Consider the following 8,300-nt stretch of genomic DNA (forward strand, 5'->3'; position numbering starts at 1 on the left):
TTAATGCCTTTGTAATTTCCTAGATACTTTGCATGAGCTTGCATGAGTGTAGACTTGTGCATGCTCGTGCATGTTCTCCTTCTCCTCTCTTCTCCTTCATCCTCCTCTTCTTTATATTCTCTTTGTAGCTCTCATTTGCAAACCATCAAACATTTTATCAAAGATCTCTCTTTTACTTGTTTGATCCGAGAAGTGCGTAATATCTTCTCAACTTGTTTCCTTCTTAGTGTGTAATATCTAAGTTGTATTCAAACTCGTAGTCTAAGAGATTTCCACCTCTCTTGGAAGTACAAAACGTTCCACCTTCAATCCGCTGCAACCGTTCATCCGTTTGTCCGTTCATCTTCCACCTACGATCTCGCTCTTCTTCCATCCTTCATGTTCAAAACCAACAAAGTGTGTTCTTGGGAGTAGATCCTCATCTAGGAGTCTATCATGTGGTATCAGAGCCACTTTGTTACCAGGTTTTGATGTTCCAACCCTAAATTTTCTGTTTTTCTCGATTTCACCTTTTTTCCAGATTTCTGATCGCATCTTGTTTTAATTTTTAAAAATAATTGGCTCGTTGAAAAATTGTGAAACCAATTGCGTTCGAACTAGTAACGAGTCTAGTATTTTTGAAAAGTTATTTTCGAATTTTTGGAATCGTTTTGATATTTTTCCAGATCCGTTTAGATTTGTCTGTTTTTGGACTATTTACTTGTTAGATTTTCGATTTTTCAGGTACAATGGTGACATCTGAAGACGAAGAGTCATCCACCTCTAGCTTGGAGAGAAAAATCTTGAAATCCGTCACAGCTGCAATGGCAACAATGATCGGCGAGAAGCTTGGTGCTCTACACGAATCAAATCAATCCGGAACCAAATCAACGTCAAAGGCAGCAACAAGAGGAAAAAAGGCAATATGATGAAGCAAAAAATTACTATAGTCATGCCTCTTTTCACAATAGTCAATGTAGGCGGCAGCGAGAAAGACCCCCGCCTAGAGATCCTTTGGGAAAAATAAAACTCAAGATTCCCGCCTTTCACGGAACCAACAATCCGGACACTTACTTGGAGTGGGAGCAGAAAATTGAGTTTGTCTTTAATTGTCAAGAGTGTACCGAGGCCAACAAGGTTAAAGTTGCGGCTACGGAGTTCTACGACTATGCGCTAAGTTGGTGGGATCAACTTGTTACCAGCCGAAGACGTGCCGGAGACTATCCGATTGAAACATGGAACCAGTTGAAAACCATCATGCGAAAGAGATATGTGCCAAGTTATTACCATCGTGAACTACATCAGCGGCTGAGGAATTTGGTCCAAAGAAGCAAGACGGTCGAAGAGTACTTTAAAGAAATGGAAACGCTTATGCTAAGAGCCGATCTTCAAGAAGATGGAGAAGTCATCATGTCCCGATTCATGGGAGGCCTCAACCGAGAAATCCAAGATCGCCTAGAAACTCAACATTATGTGGAACTTGATGAGATGCTTCACAAAGCGGTCATGTTCGAACAGCAAATCAAAAGAAGAAATTCCCGATTAAGCTACGGCACCACCAAGACCAAATACAGCTCGGAAAAACCAAGTTATCAAAAGGAAGAGAAATCCATCTACCAAAAGGACTACAAGCCATTCGTCAAGCCGAAACCGCTAGATCCAGACCCGAAAGGAAAGGGTAAGGAAGTGACCACAAGGGCTAGAGATATTCGATGCTTTAAGTGTCAAGGACTTGGGCACTACGCGAGCGATTGTTCTAACAAAAAGATCATGGTCCTTAGAGACAATGGTGAAGTAGAATCCGAAGATGAACGTTTGGAAAACGATTCAATGGAAGAGAGTTTGGAAGCCCCAACTAAAGGAGAGTTGCTTGTTGCGAGAAGATCATTGAGTGTTCTAACTAAGGCCGAAGAGCAAGCGCAAAGGGAAAACTTGTTTCACACAAGATGTTTAGTCAAAGGTAAGGTATGTAGCTTGATTATTGACGAAGGAAGCTGTACCAATGTTGCGAGTAGAAGTATGGTTGAGAAGCTTGGTTTAGAAGTGCTTAAACACCCGAAACCATATTCGCTCCAATGGCTTAACAAAAATGGTGAGATGTCCGTCAACGAACAAGTCAAGGTTCCATTGTCAATCGGCAAGTATCAAGACGAGATCTTGTGTGATATACTACCAATGGATGCTAGTCACATTCTTCTTGGACGCCCATGGCAATCGGATCGACAAGTTCTCCACAATGGCTTCACCAACCGACACACCTTTGAACACAATGGCCGAAAAACGACTCTTATTCCGATGACTCCGCACGAAATCTATCTAGATCAGCTAAGTATGGAGCAACGGGCCATCAAACCAACCGAACCGATCGATACCAAGGGTAAGAACAAGGTAGGTCATAAAAATAGTTTACTCTTTGTTTTCAAAGAAACTCTTACTTGTTCAACTAATCCCGAACCGGTGCTACCGAGTAAGATCAAGTTGGTTTTGCAAGAGTTTAAGGACGTGTTTCCGGAAGATAATCCCATAGGTTTACCACCCATCCGAGGGATCGAGCATCAAATCGACTTTGTTCCGGGAGTCGCTTTACCAAACCGACCAGCTTATCACACCAACCCAACCGAAACAAAAGAACTCGAGAGACAAGTGAACGAGCTTATGGACAAAGGACATATCCGAGAAAGCATGAGTCCGTGTGCCATTCTGGTGTTACGAGTACCAAAGAAAGATGGGAGTTGGCGTATGTGCGTGGACTGCCGAGCCATCAACAATATTACGGTTAAGTATCGCCACCCTATCCCTCGTTTAGATGATATGCTTGATGAGTTGCATGGTTCTAGCATCTTTTCAAAAATTGATCTTAAAAGTGGTTATCATCAAATCCGGATGAAGGAAGGTGATGAATGGAAAACGGCTTTTAAAACTAAACAAGGATTGTACGAATGGTTAGTTATGCCGTTTGGGTTAACAAATGCACCTAGCACTTTCATGAGATTGATGAATCATGTCCTTAGGAAGCATATTGGAGTATTTGTTGTTGTTTATTTTGATGACATCTTGGTTTATAGTAAGAACTTAGAAGATCATGTCATGCATCTTAAACTCGTTTTGGACTTGCTTCGAAAGGAAAAGCTTTATGCGAACTTGAAGAAGTGCACCTTTTGCACGTATAATCTTGTTTTCCTAGGCTTTGTTGTATGTGCAGATCGAATCAAGGTAGATGAAGAAAAGGGGCGATTCGAGAATGGCCAAGCCCTAAGAATGTAAGTGAGGTAAGGAGCTTCCACGGTTTAGTGGGATTTTACCGACGATTTGTCAAGGATTTTAGCACCATTGCCGCACGATTTACGGAAGTTATCAAGAAGGACGTTGGATTTAAATGGGAAGCTGCCCAAGAAGACGCATTCCAAACCTTGAAAGAGAAGCTTACTAATTCTCCCGTTTTAATTCTTCCTAATTTTATGAAAACTTTTGAGATTGAGTGTGACGCCTCCAGGTTAGGTATTGGAGCTGTTTTGATGCAGGATCATAAGCCCATAACGTTCTTTAGTGAGAAGTTAGGAGGAGCAACACTCAACTATCCGACCTACGACAAAGAGCTTTACGCATTGGTCCGAGCACTACAAACGTGGCAACACTATTTATAGCCAAAAGAGTTCGTCATTCATACGGACCACGAGTCTCTCAAGCACTTAAAAGGTCAACAAAAGCTCAACAAACGTCATGCACGGTGGGTCGAATTCATAGAAACCTTTCCATACGTGATTAAGTACAAAAAAGGTAAAGATAATGTTGTAGCCGACGCATTATCTCGAAGGTATGTTTTGCTTACTTCTTTGGATGCAAGATTGTTGGGATTTGAACAAATAAAGGACTTGTATCCTAATGATTCTGATTTTAGCAAAATATTCCAATCTTGTGAAAAGTTTGCCTTTGGAAAATATTATCGGCATGATGGCTATTTGTTCTTTGAAAATCGACTGTGTGCGCCTCACTCTTCTTTGCGAGAATTATTTCTAAGGGAAGCTCATGGAGGTGGCTTAATGGGACACTTTGGAGTTGCTAAAATGTACAAGGTAATGCAAGAACACTTCCATTGGCCGCACATGAAGAGAGATGTCGAACGACTATGTGAACGGTGCGCGACTTGTAAGCAAGCGAAAGCTAAGGTTCAACCCCACGGTTTGTATACCCCTTTACCTATTCATTTGCATCCTTGGAATGATATATCTATGGACTTTGTGGTAGGATTGCCTAGGACTAGGACGGGTAAGGATTCTATCTTTGTGGTTGTTGATCGCTTTTCTAAAATGGCACATTTCATTCCATGTCATAAAACCGATGATACATCTAATGTTGCTAGCTTGTTCTTTAGAGAAGTTGTTCGTTTACATGGCATACCTAAGACCATAGTTTCCGATCGTGATACTAAGTTCCTTAGTTATTTTTGGAAAACTTTGTGGTCGAAATTAGGAACTAGATTACTTTTCTCTACTACATGTCATCCGCAATCCGATGGTCAAACTGAAGTTGTGAATCGAACCTTGTCTACTTTATTGCGTGTGCTCATTAAAAAGAACCTTAAGACTTGGGAAGATTGCTTACCGCATGTTGAATTTGCTTATAATCATTCGGTGCATTCCGCGACTAAGTTTTCTCCTTTTGAAATCGTTTACGGGTTCAAGCCCACTTCTCCTTTGGATCTAATGCCTTTACCTTTGAGTGAAAGATCAAGTTTAGATGGCAAGAAGAAAGCCGATTTAGTAAAACAGGTTCACAAGAAGGCTAAGGAAAATCCTGAAGCCCGAACGAAGCTTTACGAGAAGTATGCGAACAAAGGGCGAAGGGAAGTCATCTTCAACGAAGGCGATCAAGTGTGGGTTCATCTTAGGAAGGAACGTTTCCCGGAAGAACAATCGTCCAAACTAATGCCAAGAATCGATGGACCGTTCAAAGTGCTCAAGCGGATCAACAACAACGCCTACCAACTCGATCTCCAAGGTAAGTACACCGTGAGTAATAGCTTCAACGTTTCTGATCTTCTTCCTTATTTTGCAGATAATTCGGATTTGAGGTCAAATCCTTTTCAAGTGGGAGAGGATGATGAGACCATGGCCAACACAACCGCACCACACGAACCCGAGGAGAAGCTTGTACCGGAGGAAGCACTAATCGTCCCGGCGGGTCCTCTAACTCGATCAAGATTCAAAAGGTTCAACCAAGCAATCAATGGACTAATTAGGGAGCTAGACAAGAAGCAAGAAGACGTGGCCCAAATCTCCCTTATGATGATCACGGCCCAAAGTGCTCGGTAAAGGGATAAGTGTTGCTTACGCACTCTTTTTCCCTTGTCAAGTTTTGTCCCAATGGGTTTTCTTGACAAGGTTTTTAATGAGGCCTAAGTAACACTTTCAAGCCTCCCTTTATCAGCCCAATTCGTGGTCCAAGGCCCATCACTTTGCCTTGGCCCATTATCTTATTTTTATGTTCAAACTTTGCATTTAATGCCTTTGTAATTTCCTAGATACTTTGCATGAGCTTGCATGAGTGTGGACTTGTGCATGCTCATGCATGTTCTCCTTCTCCTCTCTTCTCCTTCATCCTCCTCTTCTTTATATTCTCTTTGTAGCTCTCATTTGCAAACCATCAAACATTTTAGCAAAAATCTCTCTTTTACTTGTTTGATCCGAGAAGTGTGTGATATCTTCTCAACTTGTTTCCTTCTTAGTGTGTAATATCTAAGTTGTATTCAAACTCGTAGTATAAGAGATTTCCACCTCTCTTGGAAGTACAAAACGTTCCACCTTTAATCCGCTGCAACCGTTCATCCGTTTGTCCGTTCATCTTCCACCTACGATCTCACTCTTCTTCCATTCCGCTGCATCCTTCATGTTCAAAACCAACAAAGTGTGTTCTTGGGAGTAGATCCTCATCTAGGAGTCTATCACCAATAACGGTTTAAACCACTCGGGCACGCCACCATTATTGGATTTACGGTTCCAAGACCAACCCTAAACCATTATAAATAAGGGCTTATCTACCTCTGAACTTTCTTCAAATACGATTTCAGAATCTTACTTGAGAAATATTACGAGAATGGAAAACAAAAATGTAACCCCCGTCGACCCTGGCAGCCCACTATTCTTGTCCGGTGATGGTTTCGAGCCGGCCGGTGTTCTCTTTCCCCACGCCGTATTTCACTTTCCTTCGAAGGAGTAGAAAGAGGCTTGTGACTTTATGGATAAGGTTAGTATTCGTCCTCTTTGGTCAAAACTTTCTGCCCCCCTTTTTTTTTAAATTTACCCGTCTCCATGCCAGGTCGTCGACAAACATCGCCGTTTGTGCGATCAGAGGCAGCAGCTAGGTCTTAAAAGGCAAACACTCGAGGCTCGCATTGCTCGTGTGGAGAGGAAAGTGAGGGCTCTGGAGAGCAATCCCTTTCAATGGGAGTGGGGGAACTTCGATTCTATTGCAGAGATCCCGAAGATGCTCCGGATGTATCTCCGTGCTAAAGGTCAAGTTCCAAGGCCTGTGAATGCCCCGGTCGAAATTGCTCTGTTCGACAGCGAAGAGGAGGATGAGGAGGAGGACGGCACCCGTCGGAAATGCGTTCGAAACGAACCCGAGGTGGACGATAAGAACAATGCGTCTACTTCGAATGTCGAACCGGCGGTGAAGGAGCCTGTTCCTGAGCCTCTTCCGTAAATGTTCCCTAACCCTGCTTTCTTTTTTTTTTACAACTTTTGAACTCGCAATGGGCTCCGACCCTTTTTATTTATGGAAACATTTGCTACTTTCCTTTTTCTCGAAATATTCTTGGAGATACGTCTTTAATGCAGGATTGTTCAAAGGGCATAAATCTTTCCGCGAATCACTCTGCTCCAGGATGGAAACCGCGTCCTATTAGGGATACGATGTCCCTATAAATTGTAGCTTCATTTCTTTATTCCTCATCGTTTTCTTTTCCTTTTGTAGATATGGAATTCAACCTTCGATGTTCAGAGTCTATGCCAGACTTCTCTAGGGTCGGAATGATGGATGAAGATGTTCCAAATGTGCCGAGTAGGCGGCCTTCTCCACCTCGCGGCTTCTTCAGATCCCAGATCCGAGCTCCGTGCGCGCTGAATAAATGTTATTTTGTTTCCAGTGCCTGTACGTTCGCATAGTCGAACTTTATTTGCCTTTAATGACAAAATAAAACAAATTTTTATTAGTAGCTGAACTCGTTTCCGAGCTGCCTACGTACCCATTTCGGGATCAAGCCACACCGTAGTTCTTGTACATAAAAAATACGTGTAACTTAAACATAAAACTTTTTTAAATTAACCACATTCCAAGGACGCTGGACTGGCCTGTCTTCTAAGTCTTTTAACCTATAAACACCATTCCGAACCACTTCGGTAATAATGTAAGGTCCTTCCCAATTAATGCCAAGTTTGCCTGCGCCGTCTTCCTTTTTATTGTCAAAGACTCGTTTCAGCACATAATCCCCTACAAAGAAAGGCCTACTTTTGATCTTAGCGTTGTAGTATCGGGCTGCTGCCTGCTGGTAATTTTGAATCCGTATTAAAGCTTGATCTCGCCTTTCATTTATGGTATCTAGCGAATCATCAAGCATTGCTAAGTTTTCTTCCTCAATTAATGGTGCTTCTGTTCGGCAAAGTCCGGGCACATTGAGTTCAGCTGGAACTACTACCTCCATGCCATAAACCAAAGAGAACGGAGTTTCCCCAGTAGACCGTCTAGGGGTTGTGCGATAGGCCCATAAGATGGGTTGGAGTTCGTCGTACCATCCTCCCTTTAGATGATTTGATAGACTCCTAGATGAGGATCTACTCCCAAGAACACACTTTGTTGGTTTTGAACATGAAGGATGAACGGACAAACGGATGAACGGTTGCAGCAGATTGAAGGTGGAACGTTTTGTACTTCCAAGAGAGGTGGAAATCTCTTAGACTACGAGCTTGAATACAACTTAGATATTACACACTAAGAAGGAAACAAGTTGAGAAGATATTACGCACTTCCCGGATCAAACAAGAAAAGAGAGATTTTTGATAAAAATGTTTGATAAGTTCTCATAAGAGAATACATAGAGAATATATAGAGGAGAAGGAGAGAAGAGAATGTAGAGAGACATGTCTTGGAACAAGCTCCAAGGCTGCCTAGAAACTTAACAAAATATTAAAGATAGAATTTGAATAGAAAAGACCCTTTGGCTTCAAATATGACTCTTAAACTCCTATTTTCGTCACTCCTCTTGACCAGCAAATTAAGCACTTGGTTTGGGCTGTTCTTGGACTTGTATTGGCCATAAAATGGGC

General features: G+C 42.1%; 1 pseudogene; it reads left to right on the forward strand.

The window, feature by feature from the left end:
* Positions 1–5,970: 5,970 nt before the first annotated feature.
* Positions 5,971–6,827, forward strand: LOC110230479 (annotated as a pseudogene).
* Positions 6,828–8,300: the final 1,473 nt, after the last annotated feature.

This window comes from Arabidopsis lyrata, assembly GCF_000004255.2.
Source record: "Arabidopsis lyrata subsp. lyrata unplaced genomic scaffold ARALYscaffold_3, whole genome shotgun sequence".
Lineage (NCBI taxonomy): Eukaryota > Viridiplantae > Streptophyta > Magnoliopsida > Brassicales > Brassicaceae > Arabidopsis > Arabidopsis lyrata.